Source organism: Carcharodon carcharias, chromosome 5 (genome assembly GCF_017639515.1).
Source record: "Carcharodon carcharias isolate sCarCar2 chromosome 5, sCarCar2.pri, whole genome shotgun sequence".
NCBI lineage: Eukaryota > Metazoa > Chordata > Chondrichthyes > Lamniformes > Lamnidae > Carcharodon > Carcharodon carcharias.
Window position 1 is genome coordinate 91769311 of NC_054471.1, and position 23828 is coordinate 91793138.

The window sequence follows — 23828 nt, forward strand, 5'->3', positions numbered from 1 at the left end:
AAATCAAAAATTGAAAGGAATTGAGGAGCTGACAAAACTCTGTCAGTTGCTGTTAAACAAATAACAAGTTATTCTGGACCAGCTTACAGAGAAAAAAAATTCCATTATTGGTACAGTCCAGTTCCAAATGGCTGCTTAAACGGTTTTAAACTCACTCAAATGGAAAGGCGCTCTTTGCACCCAGCTTTTCAATGGTTAGCATATTTGTGTAACTGCAGGAGCAGGAGAACTAATAATGGGAGCAGAAGATAATGAAGGGTAGGTAAGTTAAATAAAGACGGACAATTAAATTACTAGAATAGGACCTCATTCCACTTGCAAAAAACAAAGGAGGTGGAGAGTAAGAAGTGACAGGCAAGAATGAAGAGAATGAAAACTTCCAGGTGCAGCAATGACTCTGGAGAAAAATGAAAGAGCAGCCCAGCCACTGACTAAAGTTTGTTGGCTGTTAAAGTGGAGTTGGTGCTTCGTGAGGACCTAGCAATGAGGGTGATCCTCTATGCCACCTCATGGTACCATCTCCATTGATCAACATGACCACATTCCTGCAAGGAAGTGGAGCCAAGTTTCAATCAACAGCTTACCATTTACTTTAATCGGTTATACCAGCCCAGTACGGCATGTTAGTGTCTCGGGGATAAGTATTAAAATTACTTATTATAAATTAATATTTATTATAAATTAATTATTACAAAATAAAATAAGCACAGTGCTGAGGTCCAGGGGACAGCCTCATGAGCTGTTTGGACGGCCAGAGACAGAAATCCTTCAGGTAAATAGCCCACTAGATTACAACGAAAATCGAGACAAACATCCACAAAAACTTCCCTGATGTGAAATGGCACTGGACAAACCAGCACATGGTTCCCGGAAAGTCTACCTAACAGTTGCCATCTACAATTATTCCAATAGGGCCTTCACTGGAAAAGAAAATCAGTGGAGCATCATTGATATGTGTAAGGAATAAATAAGTTTTAGTCAATTCAGGCGACAGGTGGCCCCAAAAGCGAAGGGGACAGCAACCCCCGAATTTAGTGGTACCTCTCTGGGCTGCCTGCTGGACACAGTGGGACGCCACCTCAATGTCCTCTACCCCCACTCTGACCCCACTCTGGTTCACCAGGGTCACCAATCCAGCCTGGGAGGTGGTGGCAGCGGCGTTCAGTGCCAACAGAGCACAGAGGAGGTCAGCCACCCACTGCAAGAAGAGGGTGAATGATCTCATCTGTTCTGCCAGGGTGAGTCAACCACCTCATCATTCTCAATAAAACTCCCAAACCCATCACACATCCACAGGGATCTCACACTTCAAGGGGCAACAACACTAACTCTCACACACATCCACACATCTCTATTAGGCTCATGTCCTCTGGAGCTCGTGTCCTCATCCCGTCCGTGGCTCCGCTCACCACACAAACATTCCGTGCAGTGCCATGTGTCCTGCTCACATTCTCTTCATCTGTTTTCAAGCAGGACAAGCTGGCTCACATCAGCAGGGAGAGTCACAAACCAGGGGTGGAGTGGTCGCATTAGGCCCCTCACTCACATTGAGGAGTGTGCCATCGCGCTGACTGGTGAGGACATGGACCATGCCTGATGCGACAGTGAGGTTAGCGGCGAACACCCACGTGAGCATCCTGCACCACATCATCCCTCTCTCAACGCAGCTGTGAGTGCTCCCTCTCCTGCTTTTGACTCTGCTGCCATGCACTAATTATCTCTACTTTGGTTCACAGGGAGATCTGTGAACCAAGCGACCGATGCCCTCAGCCAGCCAATCCCTCAGCTCCATCCATGTTCTCACCTCCAGCCAAGAGGACACCTCCTCCATTGAAGAGTGGAAATAAGCAGCTTGGAAAACCAATCATAGCACTCACCCACACCCTCCACCAGCACAGAGACACACTTGGTGAGAATTAGATCTAGAGTAGGCTCGGGTTCACAATCTGGTGGTCACCACATGGGCACATGTCCACAGCAGGTGCAAGCAGATTCAGCCTAGCTCCCCAGCACCTGGGGGCTGCTGGGGAAGAGGCATCTGTGAGGTCCGAGTCAGATAACGAGCCTCTGGATTTGGCCTTCCAACTCATCCTGGAGAGTCAGTAGGAGGTGGGGGAATGTCATGCAGAGCTATTGGAAGCCCTCAATAAATTGGCACATGAGTCAGATGAGTGTGTCCCTCTGCTCTCTAATGAACTGGTGCCCATATGAGCACATGGAGGCTTCTATGGGAAGGATGGTGGACTCCATGGAGACCCTGGTGCAGCAGAATGTGGAGATATGCACATACCAGCACTCCATCACAGTAGCCATGGGCAAGTTCCTGCAATGGCAACATGAAGGGGAAACAGGGCATGTCGACATCCAGGTGCTCCTTCCCTTTAAGGATTCAAGCCCGGTTCTCAGGCACCTGAAGGGAGGAGGAGCAGCTGCTGGACATCCCTGGGTCATCCACTTAGGAGCCCCAGAGGCCATCCACTCCCTCTGAGTCCCCTTTGCCTGTGACCCCCCTCAACCTCATCCTCTGTCACTGCAGAGGGAGCAGCTGGACCAGAGGAGGGCAACCAAAGCAAGCTGGGGCTCTCAAGGCCTCAGCTGTCCAGAGGACACATGCCAAAGTCATCAGTGGCAACAGGGCCAGCCATTACAAGGGCTGTCTCCACCCTTGCTACGGATGTCAGGGCGACACCTAAAGGAAGTGGTAGGCCAAGAAAAGTTAAGAAATTCTTATGACAAGTGGTTGGATAGGTGAACATATCTTGTCACTTCATAATTGGAAAATATATTCACCATCACTGAATAATGTGTAATGGTGTCTTTCAGCTTCATTAACAAGCTTTGCGAGTCCTCCCTCTGCATACCCCCACCCCCACCCACCGCTCCCCAGAACCACAGTGCAGAAGAGGCCTTTTGGCCCATCGAGTCTGCACCAACATGTGAGAAACACCTGAACTACGAACCTAATCCCATTTACTAGCACTTGGCCCATAGCCTTAAATGTTATGACGTGCCAAGTGCTCATCCAGGTACTTTTTAAAGGATGTGAGGCAACCCGCCTCCACCACCCTCCCAGGCAGTGCATTCCAGACCGTCACCACCCTCTGGGTAAAAAAGCTTTTCCTCATATCCCCCCTAAACCTCCTGCCCCTCACCTTGAACTTATGTCCCCTTGTGACTGACCCTTCAACTAAGGGGAACAGCTGGTCCCTATCCACCCTGTCTATGCCCCTCATAATCTTGTACACCTCGATCAGGTCACCCTTCAGTCTTCTCTGCTCCAACAAAAACAACCCAAGTCTATCCAACTCTCTTCATAACTTAAATGTTTCATCCCAGGCAACACTCTGGTGAATCTCCTCTACACCCCCTCCTATAATGTGGCGACCAGAAGTGCACACAGTACTCCAGTTGTGGCCTCACTAAGGTTCTATACAACTCCAACATGAACACCCTACTTTTGTAATCTATGCCTCGATTGATAAAGGCAAGTGTCCCATATGCCTTTTTCACCAGCCTACTAACATGTCCCTCTGCCTTCAGAGATCTATGGACACACATGCCAAGGTCCCTTTGTCCCTCAGAAATTCTCAGTGCCATGCTGTTCATTAAATACTTCCTTGTCAAATTACTCCTTCCAAAGTGCATCACCTCACACTTTTCACGGTGAAATTCCATTTGTCACTTATCTGCCCATTTGATCATCCCAACTATATCTTCCTGTAGCCCAAGGCATTCAACCCCACTGTTAACCACCTGGCCAATCTTTGTGTCATCCGCAAACTTACTAATCCTACGCCCCCCGCATAGTCATCAATGCCATTTATATAAATGACAAATAATAGGGGACCCAGCACAGATCCCTATGGTACACCACTGGACACTGTCTGCCAGTCACTAAAGCATCCTTCTGTCATCACCCTCTGCCTCCTACAACTAAGCCAATTTTGAATCCATCTTATCAAATTACCCTGTATCCCATGTGCATTTGCCTTCTTTATAAGTCTTCCATGTGGGACCTTGTCAAAAGCTTTGCGGAAATCCATATAAACTACATCAACTACACTACCCTCGTCTACACACCTGGTCACCTCCTCAAAAAATTCAATCAAATTTGTTAGGCATGACCTCCCTCTGACAAAGCCATGTTGACTATCCCTGATCAAACATTGCCTCTACAAGTGGAGATAGATACTCTCCTTCAGAAATTTCTCCAATAGCTTCCCTTCCACTGACCTTTTTAGTCTACTTTCCAACTCCCTGAATTCTTGATGATAAAAACCTCATCCCCCCTTTCTACCTATGTCAATGGTACCAACATGTACTATAACCTCTGCCTTATCACTCTCCCCCTTCAGGATGCCCTACTGTCATTCAGTGACATCCCAGACCCTGGCACCAGAGAGGCAACATACAATCCTGGAGTCACGTTGACGGCCTACCTGTTCCCCTGACTATAGAATCCCCTAATAGTATTGCGCTTCCTCCCTTCCTCCCCTCCTGAACAGACAGGCTGCTTGTGATGCCAGAAGCTTGCCTCTGTCTATGCTCCCTGGAGGAACTAGCACCCTCATCAGCCTCCAAAACGGAATATCGATTTGTGAGTGGAACCCCAGGGGACTCCTGAACTACCTGCTTGTTTCTCTTGGACTGCCTGGTGGGCACCTGGTCACTTCCTTCAAGTCCTTTCATCTGCGGTGACCACCGCTCTAACCGTGCTATCCACGAAGCTTTCAGAGTTGCGGATGCTCCCGTGTCCCCAGCCGCTGTTCCAGCTCTGAAACCCGAGCTTCCATGAGCTGCAGCTGGACACACTTCCTGCACACATGCTGGTCCTGTGCACTGGAAATGTCCCCGGCTTCCCACATGGTGCATGAGGAACACACCATGGCTTTGAGTGCTCCTGCCATGACTTATCCCTTTAAATTAAACCTTTTAAGTCAATTACTCTGGGGCCCTTATTTCCTGATCCTTGTTACTGTAGAATATACAAACTGTAAACCTTAAACTATAAGCGAATACAGAAGTAAATACCTTACCAACTACTTACCAGTGATTCCTTTCCCTTGTAGCGTCTCCTGCTGCAGCACACACTGAAGATTTAGGAAATTATATAATAAGTAAAAATGCAAAGGGCACCTCGTCCCCTATGCACCGAATTCCCGCTTTGCACCAAATTCCGAATACCCACTCTGGCTGTGCCCCACTCAGGATGTGCTCTCTCTCCTGTTCGTGTGCAAGCTTGAAGTTCAGCTGCACGCAGCCAGACCACGAGTGAATCTGGAGAGAGAAGTGTGCATGTGTGGCAAGGCCTTTTGCAGCCTCGTGCCAACACTCTCTCTTGCATGCGGAGCCTTTATCCATCGCACCCATCTCATTGTCCTGGGCATTTTCTTTGCTGCCTGCTGGGGTTCTTTTTCAGGTGTCCATCTAAGCTGAACTACATCTCCACCCACCCACTTATTGCACTCCTATGCAGTACCTGTGTCCATCCAACACAAGGCTCCGCTCACTTTCGATTTGAGAAACATGGCTGTTGTTAATTTTCTGATCAACTCTCCTATCCTTTCCCCTCCTCCAGTCACCCATGTCCTTTCACCCATCACAGTCCATTCCCTGGCATCACTTTCCACCTGCTCACCATTACCCTACAGCGTGAACCCTTTTCATTCTAGAATCCCACCCCCATCCACATTGACCTCCCCGACCTCCTCCTTCCTATCCTGAGGATTCATGTTTGCCTCCATGTCACCACCAACCACCCTCACTGGCCTTTCTACTGGTAATGATGCAACCTCATCGTCCCACTTCACTGGCTACTTCTGCCCCTCTTTCACACCCCATCCCCTCCTACCATGCCCACCCTGAGTTCTCTCCCCAGAAGGCAGTCATTGACTCCACAGATCCCTCCCTTGCATGTTTGCCTGGACATTTCACCACCGCCCCACCCTTACTCCTTCCTCCATCCTTACTCCTTCCCCCTCCTAACTCCCTCCTTCGACCTTACCCCTTCTCCACCCTCACTCCTTCCCCTCTGCTAACTTCCTCCTCAGCCCTTACTCCTTCCTCCGCCCTTACTCCTTCCCTCTGAACTCCCTCCTTCCCCTGACACTTTCCCTGCTCCCAACTCCCTTCTTCCCCTGGATATCATCTTCCTTCCGAACTCCCTCCCTTTCACCTTCCTCCCCCTTACACCTACCTCCCCACTTGCAGCATTCTCGCCCTTTACACCCGCCTTCCCCCTCCCAACCTCACTCCCCTGACAACTTTGTCCCCCCCGACAACCTCACTCCCCCGACACCTTCATCTCCCACTCACACCTAGATCTTTCTCTCCACTATGCTCCACACCCTAGCTCATGGTGAAGTCCCAAAGCAGGTCTAAAGCATGAACAGAGATCATGGAAGATGGTGCAAGCCCACAATGAAACCTGTGAAGTTCCAAATCCTCACTGAAGTCAAAGCTGTTGCGTGGAGACCTCCCACCTTCCGAGAGCTGCTTCACAGTGGTGCCACGTGCATGATCCACCCACCATGCGATGCATATGTTCCTCCAGGGTCCAGTAGCTGTAGGGCTCCAGCATCATCATCTCCTCAGATATCCATGACTTGAGCAAGACCCTAAAGGTAAGTCCCGACTTCTGCATGTCATGCTTGTCCAGACGTGTTCTTGGCTGGCGTAACAGTAAATTGGGTGTAGGGTTGGGAGGTACGATTCAGGTTGGGCCTTATTTTGCATCCGATTAGTGGGGTGAAAATCAGATTCAAGCTGGCCTCCAGCAGGATTCGCTGTTTGCCATAGCGGACACCATCAGATCATCCCACTGTGATTTCATGTTGCCTGAAACCGATTTTTGGCCTTCTCATCATATTGTCTGCTCACACCCACCATGATGCCTGCTGCAAATGGGAATGGAAAATTCCAACAACTGTGTTTCAAGTAGGAAACATGAAACAGCTAATAATGATAAGAAACACTTCAATAAAATGAGACACAGAATGACCAGAGTAAACTGCACAAATCTGTTAATGGGCAAAACAACAAAAGAACATTTGGAGGTTTTCAAAAAAGAATTAAATGTGATACAGAACCAATTCATACAACTAAAGGCCATGCGTTCCACTTGCCAAGATACAAAGCAATAGACAATTAGAGAGGTAAGAGATAACATGAAACTAAAAGAAAATGCATACAAAAATGCAAGAAGTAGTAGATTCTGGCAAATGGGAACGTTATGGGTTGCAAAACAGACAGTAAGAGCTACAAAAAGAAATTTGTAAGAAATATCAAAATCAATGCAAAAAACATTTGCAATTATATTGGGAAATGATCAGAAGAAAACTGGGCACCTTGAAAACTGACAATTAGAGACCAGTTAGCCTAACACCTGTTGTCGACTAGAGCCTACATTTAAGGACAGGGTGACTGAATACCTTAAAAAAAATCAAATGCTCAGGGAGAGCCAGCATGGATTTGTCGAGGGTGGGTCACACATGATGAATCTGATTAAGGTTTTGACAAAGTGAGTGAAGTAATGGAAAGGGAAATGACTATGGCTGTTATTTATATAGACTTCCAGAAAGCACTTGATAAAGCCTCCCCATGAGAGACTTCTAGTTCAAATTGACACTCAAAAGAGTCCGGATGCCGTGGAGAGTTCATTTTAAAAAAAGAGTGCAGAAAGAAGGAAGACTTCATTTTAAAAAGAGCATAGGGAGTGGGGAGGCTTCATTTAAAAAAGAGCTGGGAGACTTCATTTTAAGAAGACTGTGGAGAGTGAGGAGACTTCACCTGAGACCAATGATGGAGTGACGTCATGAACTACAACGTGACACGAGTGCAAGGAAAGCAGCTGACTGGTGAGTAGGATTGATGAGTATTTCTAGTCTTTTAAAGTAAAAGTAGGATCTTTAGTCTGTCTTTAAGTTTCTAGACATTTTTTCTCTCTTCTTAAAAATAGCTTGTTTAAATATGAGATTAATACTGGAGTTAAAAAAAAATAATTACAATAATGTGTAAAGAGCGATGGATTCTTCAAGTATAAAGAGCAGGGATACTAGAGTAATTAATTAATAAATTAAATAAAATATGATAGTAATGGCAGGACGGGTGATTTGTTGCTGCTGCAGCACGTCGGAGCTGCTGGGCACCAAGGTGATCCAAAGCAAAAACATCTGTAGTAAGTGTTTGCAGCTCAAAGAACTTCGGGTCCGAGCTGCAGACATTGCACCACATCAAGGAGGGGGAAAGTTATCTGGTCACTTTGCTCCAGGAGGTGGTCATAATCCTAAGATTAGATAAGTCAAATTTGGTCTGTGATCAGGGACAAGAGGGTGTGACAGCAAGTGAGGCATATATGGGGAACCCAGGCATTACATTAGAGGAGCTTTGGCCCCTGAAACTGTCCAACAGCTATGAGGTTCATGTAAGATGAGAGCGGGGACTGCAGGAAGGATGAGCGAACTGACCATGGCACCATGGTACAGGGAACTATTCAAGTAGGGGGAGGAAACAGGAATGTAGTAGTGGTAGGGGATAGACACTGTTCTCAGCAGCTGTGAATATGAGTCCCGAAGGCTGTGTTGCCTGCCCGGTGCCAGGGCAGGCCTCAAGACTAGAAGGGAACTTGGAGTGGGAGGGGAGGGATCCAATTGCCGTCATCCATGTTGGTACCAGCAACATTAATAGGACTAGAAAGGAGATTCTGCTTAAAAATTTGAACAGTTAGAAGCTAAATTAAAAAGCAGAACCTCCAAGGTAATAATATCAGGATTACCACCTGAGCAATGGGCAGACTGACATAGGGTTAATAAAGTCAAGGAGTTTAATACGTGGCTCAAAGATTGGTGTGGGAGGAATGGGTTTCAGTTTATGGGGCACTGGCATCAGTACTGGGATAGAAGGGAGCTGTTCCAGTGGGATGGGCTTCACTTGAACCGTGGTGGGACCAGTGTCCTGGTGAATCGAATAATTAGGGCTGTAGAGAGGGCTTTAACCTAAATAGAGTGGTGGGGGCAAGGTTCTGGAGAGGGGATACATAGCCTTAAAAATCAAAAGCATATGGCAGCATTGCAGGGCAGCTATTTCGGCAATGATACCCAGTGTGTGACAGGAAGGGACAGAGTGTACAAACATAAAAAAAAAGCAGCAAATAGGGTCAAATGAGGAAAAAATGGTAAAAAGGCAAAATTAATGGCTCTTCACTTAAACACATGTAGCAGTTGGAGCAAAATAAATGAACTAAAAGCACAAATAGAGGTTAATGGGTATGATCTTATAGTCATTATGAAGATGTGGCTACAAGGATATCAAAGCTGGGAACTAAATATTCAGGGGTATGTAACTTTTTGAAAGGACAGGCAGGAAGGAAAGGGTGGTGGGGTAGCTTTGTTGTAGCTTTGATGGAATAAGTACGATAGCAAGAAATGATCTTGGATCGGAAGATGTAGAATCCACATGGGTGGAGATAAGAAATAACAAGGGGAAGAAGACACTGGTGGAGTAGTGTATAGACCCTCTAACAGTAGCTAAACTGTAGGACAGAAAATAAATCAGGAGGTAATGAGGGTATGTAAAGAAGGCAGTACATTAATCATGGATGACTTTAATCTTCATGGAGATTGGGAAAATCAAATTGGCAGAGGTAGCCATGAGCAAGAATTCATAGTGTATTCGGGACAGTTTCCAAGAACAATACGTTGTGGATCCAACCAGGGATCAGGCTATTTTGGATCTAGTGATGTGTAATGAGATAGTTGATCTGAGTAAAAGATCTTCCAAGAAATAGTGACTATACAGGGTTGAATTTAGCATTCAGTTTGAGTGCTAGAAATTTGGATTTGAGACAACTGTGCTAAACATAACTACGGATAATTACAAAGGAATGAGGGCAGAGTTGGCTGGAGTGGACTGGGAAAGGAGTTTAGCAGAAAAGGCGGTTAATGGCCGTCAAGGAAATAGTTCATGACTCATAACAAAGATATATCCCTTTGAGGAAGAAGGATTCAAGGAAGGGGATAAACCAACCATGGTTAACCAAGCAAGTTAAGGATAGTATTAAATTTAAAGAAAAAACATACAATGTGGCAAAGATTAGTGGTGAGCCAGAGGATTGGGAAAGTTTCAAAAACCAACAGAAGATGACCAAAAAAAAATAAAGAGGAAGAAAATAAATTTTGACGGTAAACTAGCAAGTATTATAAAAATGGACAGTAGGAGCTTCCTTAAGTATATAAAAAGGAAGAGAGAGACCAAAGTAAACATGGGCCCCTTAGAGAATGAGGCTAGGGAAATAATAATGGGGAACCAGGGAATGGGAGAGGAATTGAACAAATACTTTGCATCAGTCTTCACAGTAGAAGACACTAATAGCATTCCAAAATTATTAATTTATCAAGGGGCAAAAGTTGGGGTGGGGCGAAGGAAATAAATATAACAACAATCACTAGAGAAAAAGTACCAAGGAAGCTCGTAGGACTAAAGGCCGATAGGTCCCCTGGACCTGATGGGTTGCATCCTTAGATATTAAAGGAAGTAGCAACAGAGATAGTGGATGCACTGGCAGTTATCTTCCAAAAATACTTAGATTCTGGAAAAGTCCCAACGGATTGGAAAACTGTCAATGTTCAAAAAGGGAGGGAGACAAAAAACAGGTAACTATGGGCCAGTTAGCTTAACATCCATCATTGGGAAAATGTTAGAGTTAATTATAAAGGATATTCCAAAAGGTGTTCGATGAAGCACATAAGGCTACTTCATAAGATAAGAGCCCATGGTGTTAGGGTTAGTATTTTACCATGGATAGAGGATTGGCCAGCTAATAGAAGACAGGGAGTTAGCATAAGGGGGGCATTTTCAGGATGGCAACCTGTAACAAGCGGAGTGCCACAGGGATCAGTGCTGGGGCCACAATTATTTACAATATATTAATGACTTGGATGAGGGTAGTGAATGTACTATCGCCAAGTTTGCAGATGACACAAAAATAGGTGGGAAGGCTAGTGTGAGGATCTACAGAGGGATATAGATAGGTTAAGTGAGTGGGCAAAAACTTAGTAGATGGAATATAATGTGGGAAAATGTGAGGTTATGCATGTTGGCAGGAAAAATAGAGGAGCTGAATATTATTTAAATGGAGAAAGACTGCAGAAAGCTGCAGCCCAGAGGGATTTGGAGGTGCATGAATCACAAAAAGCTAACATACAAGTTCAGCAGGTAATGGGGTGGGCAAATGGAATGTTGGCCTTAATTTCAAAGGGAATGGAATATTAAAACTAGGGAAGTCTTGCTAAAACTATACAGGGTACAAGTTAACAAGTTAGACCACACCTACAATACTGTGAACAGTTTTGGTCCCCTTATCTAAGGAAAGATACACTTGCATTGGAGTCAGTCCAAAGGAGATTAACTAGATTGATCCCGGATATGGAAGGGTTTTCTTAAGAGGAGAGGTTGAGCAGGCTGGGCCTGTATTCATCGGTGTTTAGAAGAATGAGAGGCGACCTTATTGAAACATATAAGATTCTTAGGTGACTTGACAGGGTAGATGCTGAGAGGTTGTTTCTCCTTGTTGGAGAGTCTAGGACCAGAGGGCATAATCTCAGAGTAATTTAAAAATCAGAGCCCATTTAAAACAGAGGTGAGGAGGCATTTCTTCTCTCAGAGAGTAGTGAACCTATGGAATTTTTTACCGCAGAAGGCTGTAGCAGCTGAGTCATTAAGTATATTAAAGGCTGAGATAGACAGATTTTTAATCAGTAAGGGAATCAAGGGTTATGGGGGAAAGGCAGGAAAGTGGAGTTAAGGATTATCAGTTCAGCCATGATCTCATTGAATGGCAGAGCAGACTCGATGGCCTGCTTCTGCTCCTACGCCTTATGGTCTTATGGTCATGAAAATGAAGGTAAATTATTGACCTGGTTAGGAAATTGGTTGAACGGAATGTGACAGAGAGTCAGGGCAATGGGCAGACACTTTAATTGACAGGACACTAGAGTTGTTCTGCAAGGATCTGTCTCGTGACCTCAATTATTCACTGTAATCATTAATAACTTAGGTGATGGGATAGAAAGAAACATCTCTGCACTGGAATGCTGCTTTGGGCTGCATTAGAGTGCTTGAGTTGGCATTTAGTGTGTGAGAGAGTTCGGTGAAAAGGGAAGGTGCTCCTTTCTTTTTCAACCTTTCATCAGCCTCCAGTAGCTGGCTCTAACTACGTTAACCTGAGTTATTCTACTTATTCTAATTATAACAATTGCTTTTAAAGTTACAGTGTGGCAGGTCAGCTCAGCTGATTGGAATATGCACCTTGCGGTATACAGAAGCTCAAGGATGTGCCATGTGTTCTAGGCAAACACATTTGCAGAAAGTTTTAGCAGCTGCAGAAGCTTGAACTCCAGCTGCAGGTTAAGAACGTGCAGGCAGAGAGGAAATGGGTGACCACCAGGCAGCCTAAGTGATCCAGGCAGGTAGCCAGAAGTCCCGTGAGTCCATCTTACTTGCTAATCGGTTTTCCATTTTGGATACTGGTGAGGGCAATGGTTCCTCAGGGGAGTGCAGCCAGGGCCAAGTCTGTGACACCATGGGTGACTCAGCTGCGCCTGAGGGGAGGAAGAAGAGTGGGAGAGCAATAGTGATAGGAGATTCCATAGTCAGGGGATAAGGCAGGCATTTCTGCGGCAGTAAGTATGACTCTAGGATGGTGTGCTGCCTCCCTGGTGGCAGGGTCAAGGACGTCACAGGACGGCTGCAGGTCATCCTTTTCAGAGAGGCCAGAGATCTTGGTCCACATTGGAACCAATGACATAGGTAGGAAGAGGGATGAGGTCCTGAAAACAGGTTTTAAGGAGTTAGGAAGGAAATTAAAAAGCATGACCTCAAGAGCAGTAACCTCAGGATTACTCCCAGTGCCACGTGCTAGTGAGTGTAGGAATAGGAGGATTGAATGATTGAACATATGGCTGGAGAAATGGTATAGGAGGGAGGTCATCAGATTACTGAGGCATTGGGGCCGGTTCTGGGGCAGATGAGCCCCATACAAGCTGAACATAGGGTTACACCTTAACAAGGTTGGAACTAATATCCATGCAGAGAGATCTGCTAGTGTTGTTGGGTAGGGTTTAACCTAGCTTGTCAGGGGGAGTGGGAACCTGAGGGGTACCTCAAATTGTAAGTAACGCTGGTAACTGGAAGTAGAAAAGTTGTAAGTGAAAGTAGAAGGTAGGGAAAATGAAGGCGAGTACCAACTAAACCTAGAATGTAGAATGTCAAAAAGACTAAGTTAAGGGTACTCCATCTGAATGCATGCATCATTCACAACAAGGTAGATGACTTAAAGGCAAAAATAGAGGTAAATGTGTATGATCTAATTGCCGTAAGGAAATGTGGCTGCAGGATGACCAAGAATGGGAACTAAACATTCAAGGATATTCAACATTTAGGAAGGGCAGGCAAAAAGGAAAAGGAGGTGGAGTTGTGCTGATAATAAGGGATGGGATCAGTGCATTAGTAAGGGAGGACCTCAGATCGGAAGAACAAAATGTAGAATCTGTTTGGGTGGAGCTAAGAAACAGCAAGGGGCAGCAAACATTTGTAGGCTTTGTTTTTAGGCCACCAAACAGTAGTGGTAGTGTGGGACATGGTATCAATCAGGAGACTAGAGAAGCATGTAGCATAAGAAAGACAGGAATCATGGGTGACTTCAATCTGCAGAGAGGCTGGGTAAACCTAATGAGTACTAATGCCATGGAAGACGAGTTTCTGGAGTGTGTTTAGGGATGGTTTTCTAGAAGAGGATGTTGATGAACTGACTAGAGAATAGGCTATTTTAGATCTAGTATTATGTAATGAAAAAGGGCTAATTAACAACCTTGTTGTAAAAGAACCGTTAGGGGTGAGTGACCATAATATGATAGAATTTTACATTTTGAAAGTGAGGTAGCCAAATCTGAAGCCAGGGTGTTAAATTTGAACAAAGGAATTTATGAAGGTATGAGGGGCAAATTGGCTAAGGTGGATTGGGAAAATACATTAAAAGGTATGACTGTACATATGCAATGGATAGTCTTTAAGAATTATTATATAGTTTACAACAATTGTACGTTACTTTAAGGCACAAAAACCCAAAAAGAAATCAGTCAACCATGGCTAACAAAGGATGTTAAGCATTGTATAAGATTAAAAGTAAAGGCCTATAAAGTTACCAGAAATAGTAGTAAACCGGAGGACTGGGAGGATTTTAGAATACATCAAAGGAGGACCAAGAAGCTGATAAAGAAAGGGAGACTAGAACACGAATGTAAACTAGCAAAAAAACACAAAAATGGAATGTAAAACCATCTATAGGGATGTAAAAAGGAAATGTTTGCCTAAGACAAATGTGGGTCCATTACAGGCAGAGCCAAGAGAATTTATAATGGGGAATGGAGAAATGGCAGAGAGTGTCTGTCTTCACTGAGGAAGATACAAGAAATCTCCCAGAATTAAAGATCCAAGGGACTAGGGAGAATGAGGAATTGAAGGAAATTTGTATTAGTAAGAAGGTTGTACTGGAGAAATTAGTGGGACTGAAGGTTGATAAGTCCCCTGGACCTGATGACCTACATCCCAGAGTGTTGAAAGAGGTGGCTGTGGAGATAGTGGATGCATTGGTGAACAGGCTTTGGGGTGTCAGGAGGTGAATTACCCACCGCAGGATTCTTAGCCTCTGACCTGCTGTTGTAGCCACAGTATTTATATAGCTAGTCTACTTCTGTTTCTGGTCAATGGTAACCCTCAGGATGTTGGTAGTGGGGGATTCAGCGATGGTCATGCCATTGAATGTCAAGGAGCAATGGTTAGATTCCATCTTGTTGGAGATCGTTGTTGCCTGGCACTTGTGTGGTGCGAATGTTACTTGCCACTTGTCAGCTCACACCTGGATATTGTCCAGGCCTTGCTGCATTTGGACATGGACTGTTGCTGTATTTGAGGAGTCACGAATGGTGCTGAGCATTGTGCAATCATCAGCGAACATCCCCACTTCTGACCCTATGATAGAGGGAAGGGTCATTGACAAAGCAGCTGAAGATGGTTGAGCCTAGGACACTACCCTGAGGAACTCCTGCAGTGATGTCCTGGAGCTGAAGTGATTGCCCTCCAACAATCACAATCAGCTTCCTTTGTGCTAGGTATGACTCCAACCAGTGGAGAGTTTTCTCTGATTTCCATTGACTGCAGTTTTTCTAGGTCTCCTTGATGCCACATTCTGTCAAATGCTGTCTTAATGTCAAGGGCAGCCACTCTCACCTCACTATATATGTTCCTATGATTTAATTTGCGGAAAACGCAAAATAGGTGGTATTGGAAGCAGTGTAGATGGAAGGGTAAAATTGTAAAGTGAGTGGACTAAATGGGTTTCAACATTGGCAAATGTGAGGGCATGCACTTTGAACCCAAAAAGGATAGAAGGGAACATTCTCTAAATGGTGTAAAGCTAGAAACAGTGGAGGTCTAAAGAGATGAACATAAGAACAAGGAGCAAGAGTAGGCCATTCGGCTCCTTAAGTCTGCTCCGCCATTTAATAAGTTCATGGCTGATCAGATAGTAACCTTAAATCTGCATCCTGCCTACCCCCGATAACCTATCACCCCCCTTGCTTACCAAGAACGTAACCACCTCTGCCTTAAAAATATTCAAAGGTTCTGCTTCCACCACCTTTTCAGGAAGAGAGTTCCAAAGACTCACGACTCTTTAAAAAACAAATTTGCCTTATCTGTGTTAGAAATGGGCGACCCCTTATTTTAAAACAGTGACCCATAGTTCTCGATTTTTCCACAAGAGGAAACATCTACTCCACATCCACCCTGTCAAGACCCCTCAGGATGTTGTATGTTTCAATCACTCTTACTCTTCTAAACTCGAGTGGATACAAGCCTAGTCTGTCCAACCTTTCCTCAGAAGACAACCCACCTATTCCAGGATTTAGTCTCCTGAACCTTCTCTGAACTGCTTCCAAGGCATTTACATCTGTTGTTAAATAAGGTGACCAATACTGTACACAGTAGTCCAAATGTGGTCTCACTAGTGCCCTGTACAACTGAATCATAACCTCCCTACTTTTGTATTCAATTCTCTCACAATAAATGATAACATTCTATTAGCTTTCCTAATTACTTGTACCTGCATATTAGCCTTTTGTGATTCATGCACTAGGACACCAAAATCTCTCTGCATCTCAGAGCTCTGCGATCTCTCACCATTTAGATGATATGCTTCTCTTTTATTCTTCCTGCCAAAATGGACAATTTCACATTTTCCCACATTATACTCCATTTGCCAGATCTTTGCCCACTCTATCTATATCTGTTTGTAGCTTTGCAGGTCCAGGTACACAGATCATTAAAATGTCATGATCAGGTACAGAGAGTAATTGAAGGCTATTGAAGTCCTGGTGTTTACATCTAGCGGAACCGAAGAATAGGGGCTAGAAGTCTATAGGCTGTAGCTTCAGCTATACAAAGCCCTGCTTTGACCATGCTTGCAACACTATAAGCAATCCTGGGCTCACACCTTTAGAGGGATATTTTGGCCTTGAAGGGAGTGCACTGTAAACTTACAGAATGATACCTGAACTCCAAGAATTAAGCTACAAAGAGGGATTAAATCACCTAGACTTGAATTTATCCTTGGTGGGCGCATGCGATCAGTGGGCCTGGCAGCGGTCAGAAAATGGGCCCCCGACCATGATCGGCACTCAATCATGATTTCACACTGGCTGGCCAACTAACCAGCTGGCCAGCGTGCAATGTGCTCTGAAAAGCTCAGCCCTGCCAGTGTGGGGGTGGAAGAGGGCGGGTGATGACGTTTCAGCAGGCATGGGTAAGCGCTGCAGGACAGCTCCCTGAAGGCAGACAGCTGCCTCAATGAGCTGCAGACCTGAAAAAGCTAAAATAAAGGTTTAAAAAGATGCAAAAAAGTGTCCATACATCACAATCAATCACCTGAAAACATAGCTGATAAAAATACTGCCCACAGATATTTATTTTTATTTTATTTCATAACAGAAATTTCATCCTGCCCTTGGATGAGGTTTGATGAGAAATGCAAAGTCTGCATGGCTGATTCGCCTATCCACCAACCATAAGGTTGGACAGACCTGAAAATTGAGAGACAACTGTGGCATTAATGGGCTTAATTGCTCTCTTAATTGTCGGCGGGCTTTTGCACGTGTCCACTGAGCAAAATATCGTGCGAGTGCGGGATGATGTCAGAATGCTCGCTCAATAGCTCCTCACACAATTTTACCCCGGATCAGGTTGCGTGCGCACCCACCTACGGGATGTAAAATTCTAGCATTGAGTTCTCTGGAGTTTAGAATGTTAAGAGGTAATTTGATCGAAGTGTTCAAAATATTAAGGGGAGAAGATAGAGAGAAATTATTTCTCCTAGTTGGGAAACTAGGGGACATAGTCAAAACATTAGAGCCAGACTTTTCAGGAGTGAAATTCAAAAACACTTCTTTAAGCAAAGAGTGGTAGAAGTTTGAAACTCACTTCTGCAAATAACAATTTAAGTTAGATCAATTGTTAATTTTAAAAGATTTTGGTTAGCCAACTGTATTGAGGCATATGCGACAAAGGCAGGTTTATGGTATTAGGTCACGGCTCAGCCATGATCTAATTCAATGGCAGAACAGGGATAAGGGTCAAAATGGCCCAGTCCTGTTCCTATGTTCCTACATGCTCATTGGAATGCTTCCCACCATATCCTCAATTCTAGGGTCAATATAATTAATATTGCATGTCATGAGAGACATTATTGTTTTTAATAACTGAAATATGGTAAATTACAGAGAAATCTTCATCAAGTAGTTCTGGCCATAGATCACCTGATTTTTAGATAACCCAATAGAGATCCCTTCAGTAAAGACGGTGGAGAATGGATGCACTCTTGCATACTGATGGCTGACCAGTCAGGCAAACAGATCAGCTTGCCTGGCAAAAAGTGGCAACAAATCTAAGTCTATTGCAATCAGCAGACCTCACTACATCACTGTGACAAATCTGATAATTTCAAAAGTTCCAATATGGTAGGAGATTATATCATCAGATTTTATGCTGTATTTTAAACATGCATAACGTGGAGATTTATGTCTCCCTTACATAGTCTCAGGGTACTTTCACTACATCCCATGAATCCCTATAAAGCAGGAGGATACGCTTCTTTCTTCTTAATTTGCCCTAGACAATTCCATTTACCTTAACTGCATCATGTAATCATGCCTATTAAGGAGTTTCATCTTGTCGTTTCAGCAATTTAATTGTTACCTTTCTGTGACTGTGCTTGTAGGAGAATACATGTAGTGAGAGAGAAAAATCTTCATGGGTATCTGTACTCCTCAACCCCACCCCACTCTGCAACCTATTACTTCCTTTAAGAAGGAAGCCCAGGAGTTCCTTGGCAGAGGCCATTAAAGCACTTGGAGATGAAAAAAACAAGAGAGTAGGAGATACCAGTTAAGGGTTTGCATTAATTCATTCACTTACTGGAGCTAAGCTATATAATGAAGCACAGTTCAATGTTACTAATTCTGCTGAAAGTTATATCTGAAAATTTGCATTTAAAATATCATTGCAACAGATATTCTATACCTCTAAGTGTGCCACATGAAGTGGCGTCAGGGGCCAGTAACACTCAGTAAAATAGAAACTCTCAAAATGTAGCATGACCAATGCAACCTCCCCCCCACCCCCCCGCCCCCCCCCCCCCCTCACCGCGCTTCCCCCCCCCCCCCCAAGGCATAAGTCAGGAGTGTAATGGAATATTCTCCATTTGCCTGGATGAGCACAACCCCAACAACACTGAAGAAGCTTGACACCATCCAGGACAAAGCAGCCCACTTGATTGACGCCCTATCCACAAACACCCGCTCCCTCCACCACCAGCTCACAGTGGCAGCAGTGTGTACCATCTACAAGATGCATTGCAGCAACTCAGCAGCACCTTCCAAGACTAGAAAGACTGCAGCTGCGTACAAACACCACCACGGCTTGCAAGTTTCCCATCAAGTCACATACAATCTGACTTGGAAGTATGTCACTGTTCCTTCATGTCGCTGGGTCAAAATCCTTGATCTCCCTCCCTCACAGCACTGTGGGTGTACCTATACCATAAGGGCTGCAGCGGTTCAAGAAGGTAGCTCAGCACCACCTTCTCAAGGGCAATTAGAGTGGGCAATAAATGTTGGTCTTGCCAGTTATGCCACTCCATGACAGAATATAAAGAAAAGTAGACAATAGTAAGAGAGGAAGAACCTGCTATCTGGAGGGCCAGATTATGTTCAAATTTACCATAAGACTTCTGAAGGCTCCTGGGAATTCTGCTTCCTGTTTCAGATGTCATAAGGCCAGTCCCTAGCACCCTGGTGAATTTTCCAATTACTGACGAAGAGCCCTGTAGTGCAATATACAACAGATCCTCTCCTCTGCCTTGGAGAGATTTATGAATCAAGTTGCGAATAAAGGCTTTACCAACCTCACTGCTGCCATCAAGTCTGCAAATCCTTGTACTTTTTGAAAGCCAGTATCAAAAGAATGTTTGAAATAGGCATGCATGAAATAGTGTTACAACTGTCTGGAAAACAACACATCTGGATTTTCCTTCAACCCTCTCATGTTCACATGACTTTGCATGAGCCAGAAAGCCTGCAGCTAGGCTATATTGGGCTTAGGTTCATTGATTAAAGGACCATTTCAACTCTAGGTCTACTTGCAGATATGCAACAGAAAGTCAACTCATATGCTCATGCAACTGAGGAAACAATAACAAGAAGCAATATCATAGGTCGTAACCAAGGGAACATATTGGAGTACCAAATATTAGTTATACATAAAGATTACGGCCCAAATCTTCTGGTCTCCGATTTAAGATGCACATTGAGACCGTGTGAAAGTCCTGATGCACATGGGTCTATGTGGGAATTGCCTGGGAAATTTCCACTTCCAAAGGGCAATTCCCCTGCTCAGTAGGACCCTCTGTAAATGTCTCAAATTCTGAGTTAGAGTCAGAGCCTTCGGACAGATCCGCAGTACTTTCCTGATAGACCAAAACCTTGCTTAACATCTGGGTTACTCCACAACTGAAACCTCCCGCCCCTCCCTCCCCCCCAATCACCCAACTAACCCCCTGACCTGGTCAAAGTACAACCCCCTGACCCGAACCGACTGTCCCCCCCCCAACAATGACCCGACCACCTCCCTGACCTGATCCAACTACCTCCCCAACCACTCAACTATTTACCCAAATATCAACCTCCTGACCCGACTAAACACCCCTAACCTGCCCGACTACAATCCCCCAACCTAACCACTGTCTCCCCCCCAACCCCCGCCAACATAACTATCCCCGGCCACCCGACTACCTCCCCACCCAACCCAACTACCCCACCAACCCAACCAGATGACTACCACCTGACTCAATCTGTATACTTCCCAGACCACACGACGACCCCTCAGACCCAATTACCCAACTCCCTTGCTCCGACGGACAATCCAAGAATGACTCTGACTTGGAGTTAGATTCAGAGACTTTGGACAGAAACAAGGTACTTAGCTGAATAATTACCCAAGAAATGTTAGACAGTTTAAAACTTAGTCTAATAACTGTGTAATTCCACAACCCATCCCCCATCCCTGATCATTCCCTGTTCTGACAACCATCCCCGGACCACTCGACTACTTCCCCGACCTGACTACCTCCCCTCCACTACCCTGCCAATCCAACCCGACCACTTGACTACTGCCCGACTTGATCAGAATACTCCCAGACCACCTGGTGACCCCTCAGACCCAATTACCCAACTCCCCTTCTCTGCAGCACCCTTTAAGAATGTTCCCTGGAGTTCTTGGAGTTAGAGTCAGAGACTTTGGGTGGATCCACAGTACTTAGCAAAATAACTACCCAGGAATTCCCAGTGACCCAACTAGCTCCCGACCCAAACTGACTAACACCCCAACCCATCCCAACTACCTCCCTGACTACTCTTCAGAACCGACTACCCACTTACACACTTACCCATTTGGCATCTCACTCACCTGTCACCTCACCCACCTGCCACCCTTCCCACCTATCATCTTGCTCACCTACCACCTCACCAGTCCTACCCACCTACTTAATCCGATAACCAAATTAAAAATGGTTTGCCTTAAGTAATGCCATTTCCACAGAGTGTTCCTGTTATGTTTGGGTAATATTTCAGCAGGTGATAGGAATGCCACCTTTGGCAGATTGGTAGTAGGTAAAAGTGTCTTTGCTGAGTGTTATGATCCCCTTAGGGAGGGATAACTTTTAAAAAAGGTTTGAATTCCCAGTGACCAACTTAAAGGAATTGAACCACAAGAAATACTTTTACTGTAAGAAAAAAACTAAAGTCAACCTTGACTAAACATTACTTTGTAGGCAGCTAATATTCTAAACTACAGAAAAAAACCTTATTAGGATTTAACACATTCAAAAATCCCTTGTCGTATTTACATTACAGCACGCTCTACACAGAATTGCAGTCTTTACAGGTAGTCAGGAAACAAACCAAAATTTCTCTCAGCTTCCACTGGGCTCACTTCTCTCATTCTACTGAATCATAATGCTTAATGACCACCAAAGGCCTTTATCCTCAGTCTTCCTAGAGATCCCAAACTGACCTGCTGCAAAGCAACTCCCTCCAGTGAATTCCTTACCCTGACTACACCAGGATAAACCTTCTAGGATCCTAAAATTGCCATGGGTTCATTTCTTCAACTGTCTTCCCACCTATAGTCTGGAAGTTAACAGAGAAAAATAGCCTTTTTCTCCCGCTGACCACAGCAGCTGCTATTCGTATCTCTCTGGGGCTCTCCCTCTGTCCAGCGTGTTTTTTTCTAAATCCGATTGCCTGGGAATCTGTAAATCTGCACAGAGCAAGAACAGTTGTCTCTCTCATTGTGTTCTGGTGTGAAATATAGCACTTGGCTTTCAGTAAGTCTTAATATGGCCCCCCTTTCCATGGTAGCCATCACCCGGCCTGTGCTTGGCAGATGGCAATACAACTTCACGCTATCCCCCTTTTCCAAAGTATCCTGTTTTACCTTAAATTGAAAGAGGCAGCCCAAAACATAGCCACCTTATAAAACCTTGATTCGTAGCATGAGGGGATAGTGAAGACAGAAGGAGAACTCTTTGAAATAATTATGAGAAGGCTCAACCAGCCCACAAATATGGGTTAGCTGAAAATCCAACTCCTTTCTGTATTTTCCCTTCATCATCTCCTTGCTGCTCCTCATTGCCTTCCTCCTGTACTTGTTCTATTTTAATGCTGATTTAGACAACAAAATTGGACACTATGAAATAGACTACTATGATAAAAAGATGTTTTGGCTGGGGTCTACTGTAAGACATTCTAAAAAGAGCTCATAATTTGTATGCATCTACCAGATTCTTCAGTGAGCCTATGAGTACTCAGCAATGACACTGGTGGATACATAAATCTCATTGTACACATGCTCTGCAGGTGCACAGAGCTGTTGTAGAGTTGTCATGAGCCCTGGTTCCAGGAGATAGCTTTCATCTCCTAGGAGCTGACCTTGCACTGTTCTTTCTGCATCAAACAGCCGAGGCACAGTGGGCTGTTTTAAAATAAAAACGTCCAGGTTGCTTTATGGGAAATAGAAATCCACCTGCTTGACCTCACACAACTTGTTACAGACATGCTGCATATTGATGGCAACCCTTATATTTCATGAATTTTTATTGTGTGCAGGAGCACAGATGGCTACACAAATGCCATCAATATTGTTCTGGACTTTGGGGAATCCTGCATTGTAATAAAGTGCAATTTCTGTACGCTTCAACAAAACTTCCACTGGTTGTGAGCACTTTGGGACGTCCTGAGGACACAAAAGATCTGACATAAGTGCAAGCTCTTTCAAGCTGATAGTCTATGGGGAAAGTGGCAATGTTGCTATTTCTGGCAAAACAATGCATCTATCACCCATTTAAAACATCTGTGCACTACTAACTGACTGGAAGTTACTGTGTCTCCTGTGGCAGCCTGAAATGAGCCTGAAGCACAGAAATAGACAGCTACAGTGCCCTTAACATCCATAGGCAGTGCTGTGCTTATCCTGGAATTCACCTGTATATCAAATTACAGCATGTGCCAATATTTTATCTTGGCCTGATGAATCTTAACCTCCACTATTCCTCAGTCTGCTTTTATTGTAGTTGAAAGCATAAAAGCAGGTGTGTGTAGTGCTTAGAAAAAAATACATAAAATGACTGAGTTATTTTTAATACTTTTAGACACCTGACAATGAAGTATAATATGAGTCCCCCAAGGATCTATCTTTGATCCCCTCCTTTTTGTTATCTATAGGCTGCCCGTTGGAAACATGATCCAAAGGCATGCTGTCATGTTCCATATGTACACCAACAACATCCAGCTCTATCTCACCACCATTTCCTTCAACCCCTACACTGACTCGGGGTTATTTATGATTATCTTTAATCTGCACACTTTCTTCACCAGCAGCAACTATCCTTTAATTGACATAAAGATGTGCCTTTTGATAAGTCAACCTTGCAACTATAAAAGGATAGGACAAGTTAAGGACTGCTGCATCTCAGGTGCAAAACAATAAATTATGTATAACACAGCAAAACTATCCTGTCATTTGAAAACAGGCTATGACCTGACATACTATGAGCAATTTACAGACGATTTGTTAACATTAAAGAGCTCGAAAATAGTTCTCTTATTGGACCCAATTTCAGATTCCAAAAAAAAAACGAATTCATGTTTTTCAAAAGGAAAACTGCT

General features: G+C 44.4%; 1 protein-coding gene across 1 annotated transcript in view; it reads right to left on the minus strand.

Moving 5' to 3' along the window:
- sntg2 (syntrophin, gamma 2) overlaps positions 1 to 23828 on the minus strand; it is a 1105459-nt gene that overhangs the window by 164651 nt on the left and 916980 nt on the right. The gene's annotated exons all lie outside the window — the stretch shown is intronic.